General features: G+C 37.7%; 1 long non-coding RNA gene across 13 annotated transcripts in view; it reads left to right on the top strand.

The window, feature by feature from the left end:
• LOC140651886 (uncharacterized) overlaps positions 1-18,949 on the top strand; it is a 46,535-nt gene extending 27,586 nt beyond the window's left edge. For 9 of the 13 annotated variants that reach the window (XR_012042570.1, XR_012042568.1, XR_012042569.1 and 6 more), the window contains 3 exons: positions 13,721-13,828; positions 16,669-16,723; positions 18,523-18,949. This is a non-coding gene — a long non-coding RNA (uncharacterized lncRNA). The other 4 variants (XR_012042571.1, XR_012042576.1, XR_012042574.1 and 1 more) reach the window with 4 other exon arrangements.
• Positions 18,950-19,504: the final 555 nt, after the last annotated feature.

Raw genomic sequence — 19,504 nt, 5'->3', positions numbered from 1 at the left:
AAGTTTACTTTTTATTTAGAAATAAAGGCCGGCTCTGAAAAGAACAAACAATATTTTATTATGTAAAAGAAGCAAATACACTTGGTGCATTTTTTTTCAGTAGAAGAACACAAGCATGTTTTTTTCTACAATTGTCAGCCTGTCACCTATCATAACAACTGTGGGTTTATATATATATATTTTTTTTTCCATGAATGGCCTTACTTTTGTGTCAAAATGTAGTTAATGAAAGAGAACTAGACCTGAAGTTCTAGGAAAGACTTTGCTATGGACAAGCCATTTCATCACTGGATTCAGAAATTATGCTGTGGAAAAGGAAGTTTTAGTAAATCAGAACTAATAAGATCATAACTGAGAAAATTATCTAGACCTTTTTATGAGTAATACTACCCATTTCTCACAACTGATCACACATTTATTCTACAGGAAAGTATAGCCCTTTTGTAGTCTTCTCAAGAACACTATTAGACCCTGACCTTAAAAAATTGATAGTACCGCACCAACCCAAGCATTACAGTTCAGTACTGATGCTTCTGGGAATAACAGAAAAAAATGTGAGATAACATTAACAGTATGGGTAGTGAAATAGCTGAATCATACGCAGGTTATTGAACGCACTCCCAAACTTCACATCCTGATTAATCAGGAATTACTACAGCTGCACACAGTGTTGGCAACGAAACATAAAACCATTTGATACTCACCCGGTTTGGAATTTATTATAAATTTGAAATGCACACCTGGCCAACTGAAAGGTTTTCGACATGTTTTACAAACTGTTGAACATAAGCTTACTGTAACTGAACTATTTTAAAGCAATTTTGTTAATTCAGTAAGCAAATCTTATCAAATAATTTTCTGGACAACAAATATTTCTTCAGAATATTGACTGGTTGCAGAGTTGTTCTTAGATGTTTCTGTGTATTAGTTGCTGAAACATCCTCTTCACCTCCTTACACTCTTTCTTGCACAGAGCTTTTGCAAGAAAGAAAGTAAAGAGTCCTTGCAGAGAGATCAGAAGTGCGACATTCAGGAGAGGAAAAGATATTTCTGTTAATTTTTTGCATGAGGCATTAATTGTAATCTCCTTTGAAATTCTTGTGGAGATCTATCTAGGCTGCTTAACAAGAAGTCTAACATTAGGATAAACAGTACATCAATCAGTGTAAGCCAATTAACATACAAACAGAACATATAAAAGCACCTTGCTAGCTGCAGACTGACCAATAACTGCATCTCTTTGAGGTATTAGTGTCAGCAGTGAGCTCATCATGACCTCAGGACCACACAGTACATTAGATGCTTTTGGACATATATTCTCATCTGAAAGCAGAGTGGTTCTTGGGATTTAACTGTCTTTTTCACAGCCCTTCAGTCTTTTCTGTTTTGGCCTTATACATATTTCACATTTCTTTCAGCATTAATGTACTGAATGTTGAAATATATAATGCTGTATATCTGTCAGCTGGGAAGTGTCTAAAGAGTTCTTGGTCATCTATATACAGACAAAGTGGTAAATAGAGGTTAATGAAAGGTTGAGATGTTTGAGAAATTGTGCAGCAAAATAGAGGTTGTCCTACAATGTCTGTTTAGGACCTACTGAAAAGATATGAACATAGCCAAAAGTACACAGAACTGTACAATTCCTATTTGCATATTTATGTTGTTTCCAGATTGTCTTCTTCTAATGACTTTTCATGTCCAGTAGAAATAATTGTATTTTTACTCATTCTGATCAAGCCAGTTATGGTTCTCTATTACAGTTCCAGCTGAATTGCTTCCATTCTACAAAAATATTCTGCAAATATTTGCTAGCATATCACAATAAGTAATTCTGGCAATTAGAATCTTTTTGTGCAAAATTCTCATATAATTTTGAGAAATATATCTTCTTGCAGACCAAATTGTCTTCATTTACAGAAAAAAATCACAGAAACAATGCTGGACTTATTTTAAAAGTTCTTGAATGATTAAACATGAAGCAATAGTGTCAGATGTTACCAAAACAGGATCATAAATAACTAATAATTGGAGAGAATTCTTTTGAGTCATCCCATTGACTTGAAAAGAATTTTCTATTAACCTTGACAGCAAATTCCATCACCTCTTTTTGTTTCCTCTGAGGGGATATTTTTAGATGAATAAATAAGACATACCTATTTAATGAATTATCCATTACAAATTATTCCCTCAATTCCAGTCATCAGATTAAACTTTTTATTATTACTTGGGAAAAATCACTTACAATCTGTCAAGCTCTCTAAAATGTTTACCACATAAAACAGGCAGGATTATATTTTTTTGTTGTGGGAAAGCAAAAGGAAACATTTCTGTAGCAAACAACATCCCACCTTCCAAATTGCTGAAGTAAAAGTTATGGTCTAGCAAAAACTTAGCTGCTTCTCTGTTTAGGTTAATATTTTACAGCAGAAAAGTGAGGCATTTTATTGAGCTCCCCCAAATTACAAATTTAGCACTCTCTCACAAGAGAATGAAAAAGTGATTTTGAACCATTGGTATTAGTAGCAATGTCCTATTTCTCCTATTGAAATACATGGACAAGTTAAAGCCTTATTTCTATACAGAGTTTCTGCTTTTTGCATTAGACTTATTTTGTAAGACGCATAGCTCAGAGCTTCCTTTTTAATTCAAAATAATGAAAAATTTTCCACCTAGTTCAAATTGAATGCAATATGGTCCACAAGGTTTTAAACTAGGGACTAGGCAAATGGTTTGGCTAAAATAAAACTGACCTGAAGCTTTATGCAGAACAGAAACAAAACTTTGTAGCTTGCAAAAATCTGATTTAAAATAATCTGCAAATTTAATATGGTGTTGTTGGGAGGAAAAATATATAATTTTTGTCATACTTACAACAAAGCTTGCAAAAGAGTCTATTCTATAAGGCCTACAACCTTATTTTGGGGGTGCTTGAGTTGGTTCAGATACGCATCCAGACTTTTAGATGTTTATTTAATTGAACCTCTAAACCTTTTGAGGTTTGCCCATCTCCAATTTAAAAATCCTCTCTGGAGGAAAGTTATCCAGCTGTAAGCTCTACAAAAGCACACCTGGCAAAACAACATCTGCCTGACAATGACTTAGTGAGCCTCAGTAAAGGCTGACATATGAGCACATACAATTGGACCTTATAGCAACAAAGCGTTTTACATATTAGTGTACACTGGGGAGTCTTGACTCCTGAGAGAAAAATATGATGGCTTTTGCACTTTAAATTACAGTGAAGCTGTATCCACAGATGGAGCAGGTACAACATGTGCTCTTATACAGCTGGCAGGTAAAGGAGGTAATTTCTATAACTGCCTCCTTCTGATTTCCAGCGTTTGCTTCGATGCAGTTGTTACAATTTGAGACCAGCATTTTTGGTGGGTGTTAGTTCCAGCTGCTGATACGGCACTGACTGGAAGCCTGTAAGCTCCGGTACAGATGCAGAGGCTTCTGTGGACACTTCCAGATGATGAAATACCATTCCCTCTCCTCTCTTACAGCATCTCTTTCATAAGGTACGGGACACAGTTTGTTCTGGTTTGGTCAGTTAGTGGAGACAGACACCGGGTAAGTTAACAGGGTTGCTTTGAGATTAGTCAGCTGGAGAGCTCGCAGAGCCATTACTGTGTGCCAAATGGCCACACTTTGAAGACAGGGAAAGTAAATCTTACATGGTCAGGTTCTTGAAAACTAACAAAGGAGCTTTAATTCTGAAGGACAAAGGACTGATACATAGCCTGTTTTCTTATGCTGACCTTTGTTTTAAGATTATAACAAAAATTCCAGGAAATACTCATACTTGGCCAAATTCTGAGAGCAGGACATGGTCCAGCTGAGCACCTGCATCCAAGTGAGGATGGGATAGAAGGAATTCACCTCCACCAGGCTGAGAAGCAGTGTTGCACTGCCTGCTTCAGAGCTGCAGGAGCCCTCTGATTAAGGCAAGCTTTCTTCTTTTTTTCCAAGCAGTGTATTCATCTGGATACCCAGCCTCACTCTTAGTCCTTCTAACCTGCTCAACCTGCATGAGAACTTTATGCTTGCGGGATGAAGGGAGAGAATTGTGTATCGCAGAGCTTTGCTTAGTCTTAGAGGACCAGTACTGCTTTTAGAAGGGCAGGCCTGAACTTTTTTTAAGGTGGCTTCAGAGGACTACCAGGGAGAAAAGCTGTCTGTGACAGTTACTGAAATCTTCTGCCTACTTCTAATAGGCCTAATCTAAGCCTAGAGTGTCCTCATCCATTTTTAACTTAACCTTTTCCTCCCTCTTATTTTGGTATCTGTAGCTCATGGAAATGTTCCTTCATTTCCAGACGACAAGGGGTGGTTTTGCCATAGTGTAGGATTAACAAGTAATTAAAAGTTTTGCAACTAAAGCAAAGTTGTATAGCCTAGTCATAAGGAAAAACGAGTCAGAAATGTAAGTTTGCAGAGTTTGCAACAGGAGGGACAGCAGGTCCTGCTGGGAAGACATAATCAAAATCATTCCCCTGTTTCCAAGCTGGTCTTTTTTATGTTGCCTTTAACCTCTTTTACTGGGGGCATGAAACTGTTAGTGTCCGAAGCCTGCACTGCACAGTATGTAAAATCTGAGCTGCCTCCTCCAAACCATTTCCTATGAAACCTTGTGCTGTGGCACCTTGCTACCTCTCAGCTCACTTCTGTACTCCAAACTTTTCCAAAAGCATAGGGCAGTTGGTGGGACATATGATGAGGTGTGACTCAAGTTAGGCAGTTGGACAATACTGTCGGCAGAGAGGAGGGTCATCAAGGGGTACAGCTGTCTTCTTAGCAAAGGTACTGCTCCTAACACTGTGCATTACACTCTTTCCCCTCTTTTCTATATTCACTACACTTTTTTAGATGTTGAAAATTCTGAAATCAGATTTCGTTTCCTGGAAATTGGTATAACTATTGAATAGATGCAGGCTAGACTCTGCATCTGCATCTGGGATCAAATAGCCTTTTGGGATCTGACCTTAAAGACCAAGGCCAAATCTTTTAATGAGAATTTAGGCAGTGTCTTATAGCAACACAACTGACTTGTTGGGAGGTTTGTATAACACCTACCAAACTGAATTTCCATCAGGTTATGGTGTTTACACACTTCAGCAGTGTACTTTTTATTCCATTTACTGTATTTCATTTAACTCTTTCTCTGCTGACCAATGTTCTGTTTCCATTCTTTTTCTTTCTTTTTGACTGGGTAAATTTTTTTTATTTCAGTAGTAGAACAAAAGTTTTGTAAATCATTAGATTTTTATAAATATTGGAAATAACTGAATAGCTTCAGATTAATATCCCAGTGTCAAAGACTGAGAGTAAATTTGACACAAGCATAGGGGAAGGACCTAGCCAAAAGTAAAGCTTCTCCGTTTCAGCAGAAAGCTCCAAATCTGACTGAATAGCCAGATGAAATATTGGTCCATTCTTTCAAGAACAATGAAGATTTAAATGACTGTCAACACAACTTCCGAGGAAGATTAATAATTGTTAAATCATCAGATTAAGGCAGATAATGAAAAGGATACCAGTGTGTGGTATGGCTAATGAACTGAATATGGCTAAAGTATGGCTAATGAACTGAGATTGATCACGTAATTCACAGGCTTTATCCTGACTTTGTTCAATCCAAAGAAAGGAAAAGTAGAGGATGGGTATTCCAGGTATGGACTAGAAACTCTGAGTTTCTATACTCTGGCAGTGCAGGACAGGACAGCTTAAGCAGGCCAAAAAAACATCCAGAATTTGGATAGAATGGTTACTGAACATACTGTGAAAAGTTACTGGAGACCTCACTAATAGGCAGCTGCCCAGCAGGAAATACCTCATCACTTTGGGCACATGAGCTAATTATAGGAAGAACAGCATGGTTACAAATGTAGGTGGAAAGAGCTATCAGTTCACCTTCCATGCCTATACTTGTACCAGGATCCTCAACTGAACAAGACTTAAAGATGTGTCTTCTAACACTGATAGCACCAATACTGCTGAGACTACAAATGTTTGCTCTCACCAGTTACTGAAGACCAGGCAGCTATTAGCACATAGGCTGCAATACTGCTGGCTTTGGTGGCCTCAATACTTCTTTGTCAAAAGGGATCAAAAGAATTTGAAAAGAACTGAGAAGCTTCTGGGTTTTTTCCAAGCTTGGAAGAAGCCAGATGACTATGCTATGATTACTCTATTCAAAAGACTGGAGAATGAGAAATCTGAATTGATTGGACAGTACTATGTCAATTAAACATATAGGAATGTATGCATTGTGCTCAACTATGCATTTGAATATTGAACATCAGTACGACATTTTAAAGAATGGGTACTAGTACATCTAGCCTCCAGAATGTTTTAATTAAAGTTATTTCAAATAGTACTTACTAAGTTTATATTTTGAAATGTTTCCTGTGTGTTGACTGCAAGATGTTTTTCAGAGTTTTCTTTATGGTAATGTTGAGGTCTAATCCTGTATTTTACTTTTTGAAATACTGTGAAACAACAGAACCCCAGGCTCTGTTTCAGCAAGGAGTTAAGGTGAGGTGGAGAAAAAAAGGGCTGTAATAGCTGTGCATAATATTGCCTCATCACCCCTCCACCGTTTCAGTCATACCAGATATTTCTGGATGCTGTCGTAGCATCTGTGGAACCATACTCCAGCTGTTCTCAGACTTTCCCATTTCTGGAAGCCTGCCCCTCCCTCAGCTCCAACCGCAAATGTCCACACAATAGAAATCCAGTCCTCCAAGAGATCATTCCCAGACTAACCAGAGATTACACCAGAATGTCTCTGTTATTTTTTCACTCCCATCTAAGGGCTTTTAGAATTACAAAGTCAGGCATGACTTCATTAGTTCAAAGTAAGACACCAACACTTTTGTGAACTAGCCTTGGCAGAATTGCGTGTTAAGGTCTTTCCCAAAGTTACTAAGGTCTTCAGCACAGGTATGGCAGAGCTGCAAATCAAAAAGATGTCAAAACATGCAATAAACCACATTTTAATTAGTCGCAAAAACCCCAAAAGAATTAAATGAACATGTTTCCTGGTCTGTCTAAAATTTCGGCAACTTGCTTGATGACAATCAGCAGTCCTGTCACTTTCAGATGTCACTAGCCATCACTTGCTGCTGCATTACTTCAGATTTGAAGTTCCATCTGCCCTTCCCTTGCTTTATCTTTTTTGGTTTAAAAAAACTTCCTACTGTGGTATCTAAATACTTGGGAAAGCACTCTCAAAACCGTACAAAACTTATGCAGGATACCCCAGATTTTCTTTAAAAAGAAAGAAAAAGCAAAAGGAATAAACCTTCAAAGTCCTGTTGAGAATTTGTATATCTGCATATATCTGATTCCTGATGTCTGTAATTTCAGTTCTACCATATAGAACTCCATTGGATTCTTACTTCCAATAACTGTTAGTTATCTTATATCCTACTTCATTTTTACAACATTGTATACTAAGCTTACCTTTACGTGGCTCATGAGAACACATACTATATAGTCTAAATGTGTACATGTACTATGCTTGTGTGTGCACCCACAAATTAAAAAAAAAAAAATTAAACTGCTAAGCCCAAACTGTGTTCACATAAATAAGTTACTCTAGACTAGTCTAGTATTTTTTTTGCTGAAGAAATCTGGTTTTGCTGGAGGATTTTTTGCAGGTTTGCTACAAGAACACAGGATTTAAGTAATGGATGCAAAATAGTAAGAAAGAAATGCCGGATCCTGGAAACATTACTGTGCACTGGTTACACACTAGATTTTAGGCTTGTCTACCTAAGCAACAGGGAGCAGTTTAGCCTGTACATCTAGTTTCTGGACCATACCTTTCAAGATAACTTCTAAACTTTTTTGTGTTCTAAACTTTTCTTATGGTGCAAGTTGTTTTGATTCTTGTTCATGTAAGTTGCTTTTCTGATCCTGTTCAAGATGACTGCCCTCCATATAAAAAGAAAGTCTTTCAAAATCAGTTAGGGTGATTATCAAATGCTACTGGGATGAAATATAGGGATAGCCACAAGAGTTTAAAGCAAATTATTATCATTGTTATCATCATTACATAAGGATAAAAACTATGTAGTCCTCATTATACAAGGCACAGGGAATCAATCAGTTTCTCCATTATCATGATACTAAAAAGCATACTAAATGTAGCATATTAGGATGTGTCATTCTCATCCCGAAAGCAAAAAGACAAGAGTAGAACCCAAAGGTGATACTGATAAGGGGAATTGTTTTCCTATGCAATTAACAGTGTTATTCCTTTTTGCAAGATGACATTGTAGCCAGGAGTTCATGAAGATTTTTTTTTCCTTAACAGATTTTTTGGCTATGTAGAACATCCTGTGTAGTCAGGGCTAAAATAACAACAGCTTAGGGTGAGTTGCAACTATCTGGCTGCAGATCTTTAGCTTACCTCTGAATAATAGCATAGATAAAAAAAACCCTTTTCTTCTAGATGTCTTATTCTATAGCAGTCTTTCTACACCAAATTTATTTCCTCTTTTTCCAGGACGTCAGTACTGACCTTTAAGAGGAAAGTATTACAAAACTAGCTGGTCTAGAGGAGAGAGATCCAGCGTGGCAAGCTGCTTACAATATAATCAATAGCTTTGTGTAGAAAGAGGGAAGACTGTATAAGGAATAGGATAGGATAATGGATAAGGAATAATGTTATAATGTTATATAATCTAGGATAAGGATGTTATAAGGGTAAGGATAAGGATGTGTAATTAATGTTATATAATCTAGAATAAGGAATAACATTACTGGAAGGATGACTAAAATTATCACGATATTCAGAGATTTCATTTTGCTATTCTTTTAGCCAAAATTAATCTTTGTCCAAAGAGCTTGACAAATGATGGTGGGGCAAGTAACAGACAAGCAGATATGATATGATATGATATGAGAGTGATTATGGTTGCTTGCAGAAAAAATGTCTGTGCTTTGATTTAAGTTTTATTTGCTGTGGCAGTGTTTTTCTTCATTTCCATGACAATAGCAAAGAACATAGTGTCTGAAAAACTTGCTTTAAAACCTTTGCATTATTTTTTCTTAGCTTGTAATAAATAGGCAACGTCAGAGAGTAGTGGTTATTTTCCTTGTGGATAATCCAGGGTTAGAAAAAGTGTGAGAATACTGACCTATTGTTCATTCATTTCAAGGAAATGAACTTTTCTTTATAGTTCCTGATTTATTTTCATGTCTCAACTGTTTACATGCAACTGCTAAAATGAAATGAGTACAAGGTGGGTGGGAGGAAATCCATTTGAGTGTCTCAATAATATCTATTTAGAGAAGGATGAACACAACTCTAGTCTGACTCGGTGTGGGGGAGGCTGTATGTTCATGACTGAGTCATGCAAAAGGGTGAGCTCAATCAAATAGCACTAATAGGGAAACAACTCTTAATAGGGCTGGGAAATCAGTGCCTAATTTATATAAAAATAAAAGGAAGTGGAATATATGACTAGTAGAGGGTGATGGTGAGCTGTGTTAAGAGATGTCCCCTCACATACCCTCCTCATCCTTCTTTCTCACCTTTATCCCAGGATTTGGTAGCACGTAGCCCAGCCCGTGTGTTATAGTAAAAACTGCAGGCTTTGGAGTATGAGAACTTCTTGATTTGTCTCCCAGGTTGGCCCTTATAAAAGACAGCTCCTGTGGGGTCATAAAATCCTTGGGATGTGGGGCTTTAAAATGATTGCCAAAATTACTGTTGGGTCAGTCAAAATAAAGAATCTACTCTAAGCCTGTTCTTGGGGATTGAGGAAAACTGCCACCCTGCCATACCTGTTAATAGTATTAAGTGGACTCTCTTGAAAGAAGATGACATAGAACACAGAATCGTGTATTGCTTTCGTCAGCAAGCAGCCTTTGATGCATATTTTTCCTAAATCCAGCCCTTAGGTAAGAGAAAATGGTAGAATGTATTTAATTTTGGACGCATTCCATATTTACTTGCAATAACTGCCCTGGGAGACTCATTAATGCTTTAAAGCTTCCTATTAAAGGGAAACCTCACAGTATTTTGTTTTTAATAAAATAAACTGAAAGGTGAAAATATTTTCTGTTTGTTTTTTAATGATGAATGCCTGTCTCAAAAAATTACTCTTAATTTGTTGGATTATTTTAGTAATATGTCCTTTCAGAGGCATGTAAATGAATAATGAAAAAAGTGTAATAAAAGCAAACAATAATTATTCATATTGACCTGAGGCATTTAATGAACTATAAGAGAGTCTAAAGAAACAGATTTCCTATAGCACTACTTTCTTAAGTATACTAAGGTAATTAGCTTTAAGAGGAGATAATTTCAGTTCACTGAGATTGCTCTTTTAAGTCTTTCTGGGAAATTTGGATTTTCCATTGATAGTAGTTTTAACATGTCACACTGGAGCCAGAGTGAATTAAAGTGAAGAGCTACACAGTCTAAACAAACAGTCCTTCCCATTATCAGAAGCCTGACAACATAACAGCATAAACTATAGTCACATGCCCACAAGTAAAGCAGGAACAATTGAAAAAATAACAAAACCTCACTGCAATCCATAAACAGTATCTGGTGGCTTTTATTGAGCTAACATTTTAAGTTGTCTTATTTTCCAATTTAACATGTTCCTTTCCTACCGGTCTTAAGAAAATAAACAAGAAATATTCCTCGTGTTCCATAATCTTCTATTCTGTCTTCTGATTAAATGGTGACATAGCATTCTCCAGCAATTCCCCATGAAAATAACTGACTAAATCCTCAAAAACATCAATGAGTGACAGAAAACTTCAGTTCTTATTCCATTTTGAAGGATAGTTAGGATATATGCAATATATTTGTTTGTGGGTAGGGATCTTTTAGTACTTATTTTACATGTTGAAAATTTCTACTTTAATCTATGATTTACATGTCCATATTACTTTTTGTACAGACTTGTGTTTTCCTTGTCCCTACTAATTTTTACCCAAAGACACATCATCTACTCTCTATTTTTTTCTCTTACTATTTTGGATATGCCCTATCTTAATTGACATATTAATTCTCTTTTCTTGTTCTGAGAGCAGATATTCCAACAATTTTGCTAAACCTCATCTGTGCTTCCTCTGCACATCTCCTCTACAGCCATCATTTTATTTCCTCTCATGCTACTTTCTAACTAAATGAGAACTTAAAGGGTCCAATAACTACGTGATCTGAGGATCTCCCACTCTTTGGCATGGTTATTCTCATAATAGGATGTCCTCGTTATGTGTAATTGTAGATGGAGAATTCAAGCACAAAGAGATTAAAGGCTCTGACTCACTTTCAGCAAACAAACACCTAATGCTGTTTTGGGCATTGCCACCTCCATCGCTCCCTGCAGGAGTGTGCTGCTACCCTTCTGTGAGGTGCTCGTGCTCCTCTAGGAAACTTACATTTGACCTCTTTTCGTTCACAGTCTTCAATGGCAACTTCAGATCATATCTGGAAGGTGGACCGGAAAGCTTAGGTGCAGGCACGTGTGGCAGCACACCCCAGCTCATACCCCTGCTCCTTCTCTGGCTGCATGGGGGTTGCAGACTTGGTCACAGTGATTTGGCCATCACACCATGATGAGCAAGGGGATAAGGCCATCTCAGCAGAAGGTGATGAACAGCCAGAGGATGACATGTCTTTCATGGCATCCAAACAAATCCTACAGCTACTGAACTGTAGCCTCTGTCCCTGATATCCCTGCGAGTAGATGCCATGCTTTATTCCTCCCACTCTGCCTTGGTTAGCCCTCCAGCAGTGCCTTCACCTCAACATCAGCTGCAACAGGAATGGGAAAAAGCCCTTTCACCTTTTGTTTTTCAAGTGTATATTACTGCAGACCTTTTCTTGTTTAAGTTGTGCTCTTTCCTTGCGCCTCTGACCAAGTGTAAGTTAAATGGTAAAGTTGATGGCAATGCCTTTCATGCATCATCCTGTTCTTTGTGCCTACAGACAAGAGGCACTTGGTAAAGACAGTGCCTTGAGGAGTTCCCTAACTGGATGGTAAGCAGAAGGAGAAGTTTTTCCCTACCTGAGTAGTGTTTAAAGATAACTCTGTAGCCCACAGAGTGAGCATATGCTTCTCAATGTGAAGTCTTCCAGCCTGACACTGCAGATAAGAAAGGATATTAGATCTCTTTGCATATCACCTTGTCCTCTCCCAGCTTCAGTGTTAAGATATATTGTTTTCATAGATGTTGTTTCTTGATCACATATGCATGGTGAACTACAGCTCTGGAAAGTGTCTTAAGAATTTAGACCAAAGGCTGCAAAAACATCACTAGGAGCTATGTAGAGAAAGAGAAATCACAGTATATGAGTTTCTAGTTCAGGATGTGGATACTGTTCTAAAAACTGGCTGGCCTTGTACAGAGCCTAAAAACATGGATTCCTAGGGTTTTACAAAGTACGAGCACTAGAGAGGCAGAATTCAGTCTTCCATTAATATATTTTTAATCTTTTTTTTTCATTTATAAATGTTAAAGATATGTTTCAGTGTTTTTCTGATTTTGATTCCTTCTTTTATTTTTCACATTGCATCAGTCAACTACCTACGCCTGCAAGAAATCATTATTTATGTCTTCTAATGAAAAATAGCATTTAGAAAGAATAAATCAGGGATGAAGACTCTGTTATAATGCCTAATAAACAGTAAGCTCTTCAGTAGTTTCATGTTGTTTTCCCTCTCTATAAAAAGCATTGTAAGCATTAAGCTAGAAGTTAGTTGTATATTGTTACGGTTCCATACCAATCATGGCAGCCATTTTTAAAAGAGGCAATTAAAATATTAAAAGCCTAAGTGAATTAGGCGCCTACATCCCATTTTAGAATGACCTGAGTATTAGGAGCAAACATTTTACCCAGACTCCTAAAATCAAGACCAGATGCCTTTCTAAATACTATGCTGTAATTCAACCATATTTTTATTGGATACAGTACAGGAGTTACAGGGTGAAATTCCATGGTTTCGGTTATGTAAGAAGTCAGACTACATGACAATGCGATCCCTTATGTCACTAAAATCACTGAATAACTGAAGATGTCATTCCATCTTATTTGCTCAAATTTCACTTCCTTGGTTCTTGTGGTGTCATAATCCCACTCGATCTCCAGCCACTGAAGTAGGTTCTAGGGAAAACTTTGTAGGCAAGATCTGGATTTTTATTGTAATAAACAGGAAAAAAACCAAAACCTTGGAAAAGCCTTCCTGTGGCATTTCCACCATGCTTTGTATGTTGATTTCACTCCAGGAGCAAGTTGAAGAGAATGCATATCTCTCGTTTTGCATTCACTTTAATGTTGTTATCACCAGGCAATAAACTGAGTAATTTATGCTGGGTTCATACCTTAAGCATCAGCTTTGATAAAGCTGATAGCTTTGCTGATAGCAAAATCAAAATACAGCTAAAAAGAAATAGAATCTATTTCTGAAATAACACTTCCCCTGAATTCACAAATTATAATGCCTACTGAAAAACAGGCTTTCCTCATAACCTCAAGTACATTTCTGATGGGTTTCACAAATTGTCTCTCGAGCTTTGAAAATCTCTTCTCCTTTTCATTGGTCAGCATTCTAAAAGAATGTTATTTAAAAGAGTCCAAGTGGAGTTAAAAGTCTTGAAGAACTCTAATGTCATTAAAACCTCTGCGCGTTCACATCACATTCGACTATAAAACAAGTTTTAAATGGTTTTTCTTTTTTGTTAGGCAAGATCATTTGCATGGAAGAAAATTGGAGATTGGTCCTGTCTAATGTAACGCTCAAGAACCAGAAAAACCCCAACACCCTACCAAAAAACAGCCCATAGCAATCAGGTCAGTGGGAAATGGAACAAAACAATAGGTATACTTTGACCCCACGATTGTTTTCCTTCGGGTCTGTGAAGTCATTAGAAAACTCTAGTACCCTCTGCTGGCCAAGCAATAAATCTGTAGCCCCGGAGCAGTGCTGACATTCCCACGGATGCTGACATGCAAGCGAGTGAGCAGCTTGGAAGCAAGAGCCACGTTGACTTGCATCCTGTTAAAAGAGCAAAAAAACCCCCACAAAACAGCATATAAGAAAGTGCTAGTCAGGAAAAAGTTTCAGGTTACTAGGAGAGTGCTATAAAAAAGAACATCGCCAGCTAATATATTTAACGCTATAGCTTTTGCAGGATTTTTTAAATATTAAGCCTCTACCTAAGGATGCTAGCTTTTCAGAGCATACTGTAAAAGTGTTATAAAATGGCTGCAAGCATGCTCATGCCATTCCTTTTACCATTCAGATTAGGACTCACTGCTGCTAGACAGAGGGAGTGTGGCATGTCTAGTACACTGCTTTAACATTAAAAAAATGCATATACGTATTTCTTTGAAGTGGAGCACTACCTTCTATTGCAGAGGTACATGAGCTCACTTTTAAGCAGAAATCAGCGAAGTTAAAACTTTGTTTTATCCATTTAAAATAAAGTGTATTTGGTGCCTTATAGTTCACGAGGTTAAAGAGGTAAATGGTTTCATGTATACCATAGGCCTCTGCAAAAAGAGGACAATAATGATGAGCCAGCCACTTTTGCAGAGGTGGAAAGTAACTAGTTAGAATAGTTAATCTTTTGAGACACATCCCTGGCATTAAGTGGATTCTTCTAATTCAGCTGAAGGCGCAACAGCTGGATTCTGTCATCCCTGACTGGGGCGGTCTTGTTAGTGTAGGATGACCTCTGGAGCACTAACACAGATAATACTGGCACCTCTCTCTGCTCTAATCAACTACCAGTCTGAGCAATTCTACAGGAGATGGGGGCATTAAGGCCATATTATTCTAAACAAAATTCAGTGATGGTAGCAGAGTATTGTGACAGCAAAAGACAGATTCTACCTTTCCCACCAAAGGTTTTTAATGCTAAATTTGGGGAATGGTCTGTAAAAACAACACAGCTCCATATTTTCTCCCTTTTCTTAAAGTCATATTTTGCAAAACTAGACTGTTTGTGTCAAGTATGTCTAAGCTAAAACTCTCACAGTTTTACTGCCATATATAAAACTGTTCATTGCAACCACACATAGTTAATGTGCTCTCTCTTCGTCTCTTTCCACATAGATTAGAGCTGGCAGGAAAACAAAAATTTCTGGGCATTTAGCTGGAATGTGAACGGCTCAGGTTCAAGTTACTGTTCTGTCCTGTCCTGTTCTGGAGCAGGGCATTGAACAAGGATCTCCTAGATCTGAACTGACTACTCTTGTGGTTGGACCAGGTGCTGTTTGGGTGATGGAGCTCTTGTATTTTGACCATTTTCAAAGAAGCTTCATCAAAAACTGACCGCTTCTCATAATGTACATCAACTTTCACTGAAAATATTTCCTGTTGTAAAGTTTTTGGTCATGGCTAATATAGCTAGATATAGATGGAAAAAAAAAGAGCAACAAAGCTTTCAGTAGTTATGAAACAGCAAAATAAAGGTAGCTAACTTAATCAAAAGGGATTCGTATACCACACAGGCATTTGGTATGTCTCTGCTTCACGTTACACTGCAGAGCACAGGCGTGCCATTGACAAGAATGCACTGGTGCACAACATACAAAGTATAATATGTTAATCTCCTAAGTAGCAGCAATTGTGTTTATCCTTATAATTTGTATATGATTTATTAGAAAATAACCAATATCCACACTGTCAACTAATTTTGGCTTGCAAAAGTAAAATGTGCATAGTTCGAGTTTTTTGGTACGCTTGGCCTTTTGTAGCAGTTACAAATGCTCTCAAGATCATTGGGGTACTGGAGAGTTGCTACAGTGCCTTGTGCCTGGATGACATAGAGACATTGGCTTTGGTTGTGTTTTGAGAGTGGCTTCAGTTGTGTTTGAGACTGTTTACCTCTGAAATTCAGATCCTACTGTTGAAATCACAAAAATAAATGTCTGTATCTGAGGTAAGACTGTTTACATTTACTGTATCATCAGTGGAAAGAAATGGGGTGTCATTTATCCCCCCAAATAAATATTTAGAGTGCAAATGTCTAAAGTTAGTTGAGAAATCCCACCTTTGATTCATCTATCAAATAAGAAAAGCACAATGATCATCTGTGAAAAATTTGGGGCGCTTACTTGCCCACAGTCCTTCATGTCGAAGATGGGGATAAAACCCAATTTTCCAGGGTAGCTTCACTTAACAGGAGTGAGCATTGTGTTCCACTTTCTGTTGACGATTTTAATAAGACAATACCAGCTTTATTTGCTATACAGCTGTGATTCTCTGTTGGGAGGCAAATACATTGCTCAGAGTGTGAGGCAGGAGCACAGTGTCCATGCAATGGAGGACTATGCCATAACGAACACAGCTGTGGAGGTCAGATGCAGTGTTTCTTTGATGTAGGGGGAATGTTGTAGGAGAAATGGGAATGTTGTGCAATTTCTTAAGCTTTTAAAAGAGCATGGAAATTGAAAGCCTGATCCTTAAGAAATTCATCAACACTACTGGACTCCTTTAGTAATGTAACATAGTCCTTTACCCCTCAAACTAGTGACAGCAGATGAAGGGTAGGTGTCATCTTGTTTGTGAATCACTAAAGCAGGATTTTCAAAGCTTTAGTTTTCATAGATTTTGGTAAAAAGAAAAAGGATTTGGAGGTTCATGAGCTCGTCTGGTTTTCCAGTGAAACTTTCTTCTCTTTTAGGTGGGAGAGGAGTGAAGAGAGGGAGAAAGCATGATTCTGACACAAATTTCAGCAGGTAAAAGGATTAAAATGTTAACAAAAACTGTGAGGTTTTTATTTCAATTAAAAAAAAAAGGAAGAAAAACTCATCATCATGGAAATGACCACTAACTTGTTGCTTTGGACACTTACCTGCTTGATATAGGCTGGGATGTAATCTTGATCTCCCGTATCCCATATGAGTTTCCTTGCTGCAAAGAAATTCTTGTTCTTCCTGTAAGTTCTTTCCAGAAAAATATTTAAAGTGCAAATGCAAATAAGATAAACTTCAAAATCATCACAACTTTCATGGCCTTCCCACTCCGCTGATTAGAATGATCAGGTTTCAATTCCAGATCCCCTAGGGCATGGGGGTTGATGATTATGGATCTTTTGCCACTGTGGTCCCTGGTGGTGCCCATCTCTTTATACCCGTGATTGCCTCTACTGTTTCTATTTCTTCTCCCATGAACTCCTTCAAATAAGTGGTTTCTTCTTTCCACTGTTCCCTCAGGCACTTGCAAGCATTTTCCTGATTGAACGCTGTCAGCAGGGGGAGCGTCAACAGCACAGGAGGCTCTTCCGCAGGGGCTACTGGGTCTTAATGGGAGGAACAGGGACAGACCTGCTGAAGCTGAAAGACAGAAATTTGGCCATTATATGTATCAAAGACAGTTCCATGCTGGAAAATGTTGACTCATATGTAAAAGATAGAGAACTCTTTATATTTAAATGGAAAGGGAAAGTCACCAACCTACATACATATTAGAGTTGCCATAAAAAAAAGACAGCATAGGAAATGTAGGGTTGTGCTTGAGGTCTTTCCCCAATTTATTTTTTAATTATTTATTTTAGATATTAAATTTTTGTTGCATTCCTTGTTCAATGAGTCTATAGAGAGTTAGTTCTTTGCTGGTGAATTTCAAGGCTAATAAACTAAGTTGAGATTGACCAAATAAAAAATAAACCAATTTTGAATATGCTGGCATGGAAAGAAAATAACTTGGGTAGTCTGTGCTGTCTGGACATTCTGTATCCCTGGCTGATTCTTTCCTTTAGTGACTAATTGTTTTCTAGTAAATGTTGATTACCCCTCCATGTACGTTTGTGAAAATTTCAGCTAAGCTAGTCTGTTGCAATTAGTGCAAACACCAATATATTATCAACATATGCTTAAAGGAAAAACATGCACCCTGGATTGTATCTTAAGAATCCAGCATTATTGTATATAACACAAGATATGAATAATTCTATAAAATTATCTTACAATATTTTAACATACAAAATAAAGGATGCTAACAACTTAGATATATATGCAAAAAAGCAAGTAAAATTCACTGTAAGGTTGTTACAAGGAGATATATGTTTGAACCCCTCATATGCAATAAGGCTGGGGCAAAAACATAAGTTAATTAGTAAATTTAATTTGACTATTCAAGAGAACTAAACACTAGAGACAAATAAACTTTTAAGAAACTCCAACAAAAAGTGGAATTTAGGAACCCCAAGTTTTTTGAAGTGATGCTACTTGGGTACATAAGCTTGTGCTACAACTTGCCCGTCTGTTAGCTGAAGTGAGCAATCTGTCATTGAATTCTTGCCCGTAACTATTTATGAGTCACAGACAAAACATCCCTGTGACTGAATTCTCTGGAGAGTCTGATGAGGAAGAAACCTTCTGAATGCATTTAACTCACACCAATTATATTGCATTCAGCTATAGTAAATTTTTACAGAGGAAAATATGGTGCTGGCATATATGGTGATGATGGTGATGCACATTTTTATTATTGCCTAGTGGTTAGAGTACTCTTCTACATTTAATTCCTCCTTCAGCTTGTACGACTTTCAGTTTGCCACCCCAGAAGAGTGCCTGTTCCAGCTAAGGAAACACAATGGTGCACTCTTCTCAGACCAGCAGTGAGTGTTCAGGACCAAGACCAGGGACAGATCGGAAGAGGACCATGTCCAAGCTGGGGAGATGGAGGCCTGACATCTTGCCCTGGCTTCTAAAACTGCTTTTCTATTTCGTTTTTATGTGAAACGTGTCACCACTAAGTCTATTTGCAGGTATGGAGCCCAGCCCAGTATTTTCTAAATGCTTTTACTGAATCCTCCTTTGCCACTGTTTCAGCAAAATGCTAAGGCACATACCTAGCATTAAGTACCACCAGCAAAATTGTTACCAGTGGAACATTCATTTATGTAAAACCGGGATTGTATTGTCCTACTTCCTGTAATTAAAACCTATATATTTGTGCTATCCCACATTTGTGATATGAGTCTTGATGTTTAAGGAGTCAGTCGTAGAGGATCCCAATATCTCATTAAAATGTCCTTGCTGTTATGTGTCTGATATCATGACAGAAGTGACACTTAATTCTACATTTTATATGAATTTCATTTTTACAACTTTTGTTTGCCAAATAAGGATTGACATGTACAAGAGAATTAGCTCAGAAATTATTTTCTTCCCAGGTTGCATTATTCTTGAAATCTCTCAAGGCTTCCTCAGCAAAGTGGGAAAAACTGAATCTTGCCATGCAAAGGAGGAGGATGTTGTGGGGCTTGCCATTCCTGGCATAGCAAATGTGCAAGGAAGGGTGAAGGATGGCATTAGGACTTACAGCTGGTGCCAGCCCTGCTGCCTCTCCAGAAGAGATGGGAAGGTCCTCCTTCCTCCCCATAATTGTTTCTGGTGCCCTGCAGCTAGAACCAGACAAGGCTCCCAGAGCTTTGCCATAGGCAACGCAGGTTGTGGGACTGTGATTGTTTTGGTACCAGAAGCTGTTGTCTGATGTAGGTAGATGTCTTCTTT

This window comes from Ciconia boyciana, chromosome 5 (genome assembly GCF_034638445.1).
Source record: "Ciconia boyciana chromosome 5, ASM3463844v1, whole genome shotgun sequence".
In the NCBI taxonomy this organism is placed as follows: domain Eukaryota; kingdom Metazoa; phylum Chordata; class Aves; order Ciconiiformes; family Ciconiidae; genus Ciconia; species Ciconia boyciana.
The sequence above is the reverse complement of the archived record's forward strand: the minus strand, read 5'-3'. Positions and strand labels throughout refer to the sequence as shown.